Raw genomic sequence first — 8764 nt, 5'->3', positions numbered from 1 at the left:
AAAAATGTACATGTGTTTTGAATAAAATATGTATATTACAAGTAGATATACATTCATATTTAAAAATATACATTTGCTCGCTTTTATTTTTGTGGGTGGTGATTCAGTAGAAAAAACCCATTTTCTTAGGGCGAATTGAAATAGGTCCGTCCACAGAGGCGGATAAAAAAATTTAAGTTTAGGGATTTTGAACTCATAATCCTTCTTGGATTCTGATATATTATTTTTAAATATTAAATATATTTTTAATACAAATACAAGGTTTAATTTAAATCAAAGCTATTATATTTTGTAACACATATTGTACGTCCATTCTTGTCCTACAAAGTAGCTTGCTACTTGGGCTTTGGCATGTCGCTAGGCATTGCACTATCCAGCCCAGGCCTAGCGCATCTACCATAAAAGAAGAAATTACAGGACATGACCTTCAAATGAGCTGATCTTTCATTTTGTCCTTTAGCAATTTAATTTATGCCTAGTGGAATATAAGTTTTTTAAGGAAAAAAGTCATAGGGGCCATAACTTGTGAAATATTATGATGCGAAAATATAAACTTATTTCGTAAAATAGTTATTGTTACGAGAGGCAAAAGTTAAATACCAGAACAAAATAGGGACAAAAGTTCTAATGACCCCCACCCCCGCCCCCCGCCCCGCCAAAAAAAAATGGACATTCCATTGAATCTTGAAGTAAATTTTTGTATACAGAAGTGGAAGGTCTTTCAGCTCAGGATAAAAGAAAAAGGCGAGCAATTGTAGGATGATTGATCAGATCATTGTCACACAGTAGAATTTTGGGGCTCTATCCGTGCATGCTTTCCTTCAGTGTCTTCATTGTATAGTTCCAAAACAGGAAAAAGACAACCAAAATCCTCAATCAGAATATATAACATCATGAATACTAGGGGCTTGGTTGATGATCATAGTTATGAAGGTTGTTTACCCTAAAACGGGATAACAATTGAATTTATACGAGGAACTAAGGATACGTGGTTTAGTTTAATACAATGATAGATTTATAGCAAACAACAAAATAAAGTAAAGAGACAGATCAGCTATGAAGGACACTGATTGACCTAGGGCACCGGAGATCGGGGTCGGTGCTTGGGAATCTAATGACAAACTTTGCAAAGTAAAATGAGGATTCCTAAGCACCGACCTCGGTCACCGGTGCCCGAGGTCAATTGGTGTCCTTCATAGCTGATCTGTCTCTTTACTTTATTTTGTTGTTTGCTATAAATCTATCATTGTATTAAACTAAACCACGTATCCTTAGTTCCTCGTATAAATTCAATTGTTATCCAGTTTTAGGGTAAACAGTTTGGCGCTCACCGTAGGGCCTGGATAATTATGGTGATTTGATACGAATTTTGATAACACTCGATATTTTTACACTTGTTCTTTTAAGTTTAATTTTAGGTTCACCCGACATGTCAGACTCTCATTCTGTCAACTTCCACGCTGGATCAAGCCACCACGAGGAAAACGACAATGTGGTACCTAATAACAACGTGCCCCTAATCGATCCTAACCAGGTCGGATCGTCAATAGGCGACGTGCCCATCGGCGGGGATAATGGAGCCACGCTCGCAAATGACGACTCGGGAACCGCTGGACATGGCTATGGCACAATTACAAGCCCAAACAGAGGTTATAGCGCAATTGCAAAATAAAAATCGAGCGCCCGATATTGCTCCATCTGAACAAACTGAGGAAACCGAAGAGAGGCGCCCTGCGGGAAACAATGGGAACAACCTCGGGCAAAATGTCGAGCTGATAAGGATGCTTGAGGAATTGACAAAACGAGTAGAATCTGGGGAAAAGAAGATAGAGGCGAACGACAAAAAGGTGGAGAACTACAAAGCGAGGGTCGACCAGATTCCAGGGGCACCTCCGGTGTTGAAGGGATCGGATTCAAAAAAAAAATTCGTCCAAATGCCTTTTCCGCCAAGTGCTGCGCCGATGAAAATCCCGAAGAGGTTTCGCATGCCCGATATCCCAAAGTATAACGGGACAACGGACCCAAACGAGCATGTGACTGCATACACATGTGCTATTAAAGGCAACGATCTGGCCGATGATGAGAGGGAGTCGGTGCTGCTTATGAAATTCGAGAAAACCCTATCCAAAGGAGCAATGATATGATATCACAACTTGCCCGAACATTCGATTGATTCATTTCCCATGCTAGCGGATGCTTTTGTCAAAGCTGACGTCGGAGCCATCAAGGTCAAAACCCAAAAATCGAACTTGTTCAACGTTAAGCAGCGAGATGATGAAACCCTCCGTGAGTTTGTGGCCCAGTTTCAAATGGAACGTATGGACTTACCTCCGGTCGTTGATGATTGGGCCGTTCAGGCTTTCACTCAAGGGGTCAACTCAAGAAGCTCGATCACATCCATGGAGCTGAAGCAAAATTTGATAGAATACCCGGCAATCGCTTGGGTTGATGTACATAACAGGTATCAGTCGAAGATCAAGGTCAAAGATGATAAGATTTTAAGAGCCGCCTCGGTATCATGGCATCCCGGTAAAGGGAATGATTGATTGAGGAGAACGACTGATCGAGATTCAAGACCATCATATGACAGGTATCAACCTTACCCACCTGATCGAAGGGGTAACGGGCACAACAACAAATCGAGCAAGAACGATAGGAAGAACAATCGAGGCCCAAATAATCATGGACTGATGAATAGAAATGTTGTCGATAGACCCTCGAGAAATAAAAAAATCCCAAGGTTGTCCGAGTATGATTTCTGCGTCGATGTAGCGACCATAGTAGTGGTCGTTATCCGCAACAGGGAAACAAGGCACCCAAAGCCAATCCAATCTGATCCAGAGAAGCGGGATAAAAGCCTAATTTGCAAATCCGATCACACTCACGGCCATCGAACCGAAGATTGTCGGCAGCTGAGAGCAGAGGTTGCCCGTCTGTTTAATCTAGGACACCTTCGAGAATTTCTAAGTGAACAAGCCAAAACTCACTTCAAGAACGTAGAAGCCAACAAGCAAGATAGACCGGAAGAGCCTCAGCAGGTGATCCACATGATCATGGGTGGAGCGGACATTCCCCAAGGGCCGGTAATGAAACGCACCAAAGTTTCCCTAATAAGAGAGAAGCGTATTCATAGTTACGACCCTGACATCATTCAACCGCACAACGATGCACTGGTAATATCCGTTCTCGTAAATAAATTTAGAATTAAACGTGTGTTGATTGATCCAGGTAGCTCGGCTAACATCATCCGATGGAGAGTTATCGAGCAGCTGGGGCTACTAGACCAAATCGTACCAGCAGTCCAAGTCCTCAACAGATTAAACATGGCATGTGAGACGACAAAGGGTGAGATCACTTTACCGATAAACATAGCCTGGACTTCGCAGCGGATAAAATTTTATGTCACAGAAGGCGACATGAGGTAAAATGCAGTATTTGGGAGACCGTGGATACACAACATGAGAGCAGTACCTTCTACGCTGCATCAAGCGATAAAATTCCCAACCCCGGAAGGAATTAAAACCGTACATGGCGAGCAACAAGCCGCAAAGGAAATGTTCCCAGTTGAAGAAGCGGTTGTGGCAACCAATGCTCCAGAACCAAAAGGCGTAAAATCGAACAAGGAAGAAAAAGTCAAATAGCAATTACAGGCTCCGATCCCGATGCCCTCGAAAGACCGGAATCGGAACATACTAGATGAGATGGCCGAACTGGGGGTCCCGAGATCCTTTGTGGTACCCGATGATTCAGACGCCACCAAATCTACGATAGAGGAACTCGAGCAAGTCACACTGTTCATTCACCTACCCAATTGGAAGACATGACAGGTATCCCGCCAGAAATAACTACACATAAGTTGAGCCTCGACCCAAGCTTCCACCGACCAAACAGAAGAGAAGACCGCAGCCCGAGGTCAAACACGCATTCATCAAAGATGAGGTATCTAAACTCCTTAAAATAGGATTTATTGGGGAGGTAAAATACCAGGACTGGTTAGCTAACGTTGTAGTAGTGCCTAAAAAGGGGAATAAATTCAGAATGTGCGTAGACTACAAGGATTTAAATAAGGCATGCCCAAAGGATTCATTTCCTTTACCTAGCATCGACGGCGTGATCGACGCTACGGCCGGTCACGAAACGTTGAGTTTTCTCGACGCCTATTCCGGGTACAACCAAATACAGATAGACCCGGGGGACCAAGAGAAAACTTTCAGACCGTATTCGGCACATATTGCTATAATGTGATGCCTTTTGGCCTAAAGAATCACGGTGCACTACTCTACCAATACGGTGAACCGCATGCTCGAACAACAAATAGGAAAATCAATAGAAGTTTACATAGATGACATGCTTGTTAAGTCCCTGAAAGTAGAGGACCATTTAAAGCGTTTGCAGGAGACCTTCGACATACTGAGGAAATACAACATGAAGCTGAACCCGAAGAAATGTGCGTTCGGAGTTGGCTCGGGTAAATTTCTCGATTTCATGGCATCGAATCGAGGTATCGAAATCAATCCTGACAAGATAAAGGCAATCGAGGACATCACTGTGATAGACGATATCAAGGGAGTGCAAAGGTTGTGGGGATAGCGGCCTTCGAGTGCATTCATCTCCCGTATCCTCGTATAAAAGTCACCAATTCTTCTCGTTGCTAAAAAAAGAAGACCGATTTTGCCTGGACCCCGGAATGTCAGAAGGCCTTAACAGAGCTCAAAAGTTACTTATCAATCCCGCCTTTGCTGCACACGCCGAAAGCAAGCGAGCAGTTGTACCTGTACTTGGCAGTATCTGACATAGCGGTGAGTGGCATCCTGGTTCGACAGGAAGAAGGTAAGCAACACCCTGTTTATTATGTGCACAAAACTTTAGGAGATGCGGAAACCCGATACCCACACTTAGAAAAATTGGCATTAGCTTTATTGAGTGCATCTAGAAAACTGAAACCGTATTTTCAATGTCATTCTATATATGTTGTAACATCATATCTATCAAGGAACATCATGCATAAGCCCAAACTCTCAGGCCGGCTTGCTAAATGGGCTATCGAAATTAGTGGATACGATATTGAATATAAACCGCGAACTGCTATTAAGTCCTAAATACTAGCCGATTTCGTGGTCGACTTTGCACCGGATATGATCCCTGAGGTCAATAAAGAATTGCTCCTGGCCTCGGGGACCAGTACGGGAGTCTGGACCTTATGTACGGATGGTGCTTCTAACATAAAGGGGTCCAGACTGGAAATCGTACTCAAACCCCCCCTCCAAAGGACGTGATAAGGCAGTCTGTTAGATCCATTGATTTGACTAACAATGAAGCCGAGTATGAGGCTATGATTGCAGGTTTGAAGTTAGTTAAAAGCCTGGGAGCCAAAGTCATCGAGGTAAAATGCGATTTCCTCCTGGTGATCAACCAGGTAAACGGCATGTTTGAAGTCAAGGATGACCGAATGCGGAGGTATTTGGAAAAATTACAAGTGGTCCTTCGCCGCTTCAAGGAATGGACATTAGATCACATACCTCAGGATCAACATAACGAGGCCGACGCACTGGAAAACCTGGGATCGTCGATAGAGTCAAAGGAATTCAATTCTGAAACCGTGGTGCAGTTGATGAGTTCGGTCATTGTGTTACACCTCGGAATTCTGAATGTGTTCCCTTGTGGATAGGCTAGTGTGAGCTTAAGGTAATTATGAAATCATTATGAGATTAAGGGAAGTGTTAGATCGCTTAAGGTGCATACTATAAGATTTCGAGCCATATGAATATGTGAAGTTTAGATAGTTGAAGGAAGTGAAATGTAAGTCGTGTTCGGAAGGTTTCCGCTATAATTGAGCTAATATTTATTTAGAAATATCTTGAGGGGATGCTATAGAGCCTATTGTATGGTTAATGAAGTGTTATATAAGTTCCAAGAAGGTTCCACGAGGATTGGAAGTCAAACGAGTCGACGAGAATGGAATTCGGAATTTCCCAGTTGTACGGCCAGTTGTACGGACCGTATAAATTATATGGCCCGTATACGGCTCGTATAATGGTCCGTAGATTTTCTCCAGAGAAGGGTGAAACCTGTGAAGATTATACGGTCTAATTATACGGACCGTATAAATTATACGGCCCATATAATTGGCCGTATAATCGGGTCAAGTCAGAATTTTCTTTTTATATACATGGACGACCATCACTTTATTTTCATTTCCCACACTCCTTCCAAGCTCTCCAAAGTTCCAAAACCCTTTCCCAACATATTTCACTCAAACCCAAGAGATTACAAGGATCAAATAGCAAGAATCAAAGTGTTCATGTGTTAAAAGGCTTCCTAGGGTTGGTAGATTTCAAGAAATACTAGGGCATTGTAGCTAGGGTTTTTGCACAAGTTGATAGCTGCTCCAAAGCTTGTTCCTATGGGATAAAAAAGTTAGTTTTCATGCTTATTTCATGTCATTGAGAATGCTTGGTTGTAGTAAAACTTGGGTAGAAGAAGAAGTAGAAAATGAAGTCTAAATGTAGCTTTTATGATGGTTGTGAGTAGTAAGCTAAGTTGAGTCATGATTCTTAGTATGATATGGATATAATCTTGTTATGGAAGGTAATAATGGTGATGAAGAAGCGTTGTATGAAAATTCACAAAAGTTGGTATGAAGTCGCTAGTATGAGTTAAATATGAGAGTGAATATCGAAGGCTTAATGTAATGTGATGACTTGATTGTGATATGGTGGATGTTTGGGAGTTGTATTGTAGTATAGTAGAAGTCAATGGAATAAGGGAAATGCTGACCAATTTTCATTAAATCGTGAATTTTATTCTAGTTTAGGTTTAAGAGTATCTTTAAGGCTTAACTATGGTATGTATCCTTCTAAATGTAGATTATCCAAGCTTCGACGGTGAACGTTGAATAGCTAAGAAGACAAAGAGGTATGTAAGGCTAACCCTTCTTTCGTTAAGGCATGGTTCCTTTTCTATATACCCTTCCATGAGTTCCATAATGCCCTCCAAATGATCCTATCTCTAAAGCTACTAAAGTTCACGATCCTCGATACTTACATGATTCCATTGCATCCCTTATATGATAGTTGATTCCCCAAGGATAGACGTAACGAAAATGATGATGGTAATGATGTTAATGATACTTATGGGCTCTTATATATACGTGTCTAAGTATGTATGACTATTATGTAACACCGAGCTTATATGGCGGGTATGGTACCTATCGCGCGCACCACTGCGGTTGGGTACAGATAACACTGAGCCTTGGTGAGGCCAGGTATGTATAATCACCGAGCCCCGTTATGGTCGGGTATGTGAATCACCGAACCTTCGCGGTCGGGTACGGAATAAATACAAATACGAACATGTATATGTATGTATATATAAATGCATGAGTAAGCATTAGAAATGGAAGTCCCTATGAAAGACAAGTAAGTGAATACGATGTTGGCCACTAGGGGTACCAATGACTCTATTACCTCCTGATTCTCCCATCTTATGCTATTTCTTATGTTGTCTCTTATGCTTCTACTATGAATGTTGATTATACTTTACATACTCAATACATTATTAATGCGACGTCCTTTGTTTGTGGACCCGCGTTATGCCCGCGGTGGACGAGAGACAAAGCTGATCCATAGATAGGTTGTTGCGTAGAAGAGCTTCATTTCATCAGGAGCTGCGGCTTTTGGTATTATTTTTGTGTACATACATATGGGCATGGCGGGGGTCTTGTCCGCCTATGCACGGTGTTACATACTCTTCTTAGAGGCTCGTGACACGCTAGGTATGGTTAGATGTCTTATGACCTTATCGGCTCATATTTTGTATATCATTTTGATAGCCTCGTCAGCTTGTGTATATGGATATGGGCATTGTTATTGATGAGGATATAAATGCGTTATTGCCTAACGAGATTAGCACTATTGATGTATGTAAATTATGAGTGAGCCATGTGGCTCACCTAGATGTGAATAAGAGAGTACGATAAGAGGTGCCAGGATGGGTTAGCACCGAGTGCCCGTCATGGCACTCCGGTTGGGTCATAACACATTGGGATCGGCCAGGCAAAGATAATTCAACTGGCCTCACTTGGGATTGGAGAAATAAATACATAGACTATCTTGAAACAAGAAAACTGCCTTCTGATCCCAAAGAGTCGAGGGTCCTTCGAATCAAAGCGCGCATTTTTGTCTCGTCGACGGGGATGGGGCCAGGACCACGGCGATCATTTTACGGTCTCCTTGGCTAGATGTTTGGGGCCGACCGAGGCCGATTATGCGAGGGAAGTCCAAAGGCTTGTAAAAAACCGAGCCCATTCGTTGATACGCAAGTGATCCAGCAAAATTTCAAGAAAGAAAGGAACAAAGATTTCAAAATCGAAAACCAAAAAAGCCCCTTCCATCGACCGGGGGGGGGAACCCCCCCGGGGCTCTCCCCTGGCCCGGGGGGGAATCATGAGGGCCCCCCTGGGGGGGGTGCTTTTATTTTGCTTATGACCATTATTTTTTTAAAGGGGAAGCAAGGGTTTTGAGAAAGTCAGGAAAAGAAGTCATAGACTTATATACAATCATATTATCTCCCGATTTGGGGTACCCCGGGAAAAATTTTATGCATAAGGAAAACGCCCCTTCGGCAAAAGGGAAATTTCGGGCGATGGATTCTATCCTTTTACCTCCAGTGCCACGGCAACCGAGTCAAAAAAAGGGCTATTACAAGACTTAAAAAAAGGGTTTATCGGTTCTAAACATAGGTGGGAAAAAGATTTCCCACCCCC

The sequence above is a fragment of the Lycium ferocissimum genome, chromosome 4 (assembly GCF_029784015.1).
Source record: "Lycium ferocissimum isolate CSIRO_LF1 chromosome 4, AGI_CSIRO_Lferr_CH_V1, whole genome shotgun sequence".
Classification (NCBI taxonomy): Eukaryota; Viridiplantae; Streptophyta; class Magnoliopsida; order Solanales; family Solanaceae; genus Lycium; species Lycium ferocissimum.
The sequence above is the reverse complement of the archived record's forward strand: the minus strand, read 5'-3'. Positions refer to the sequence as shown.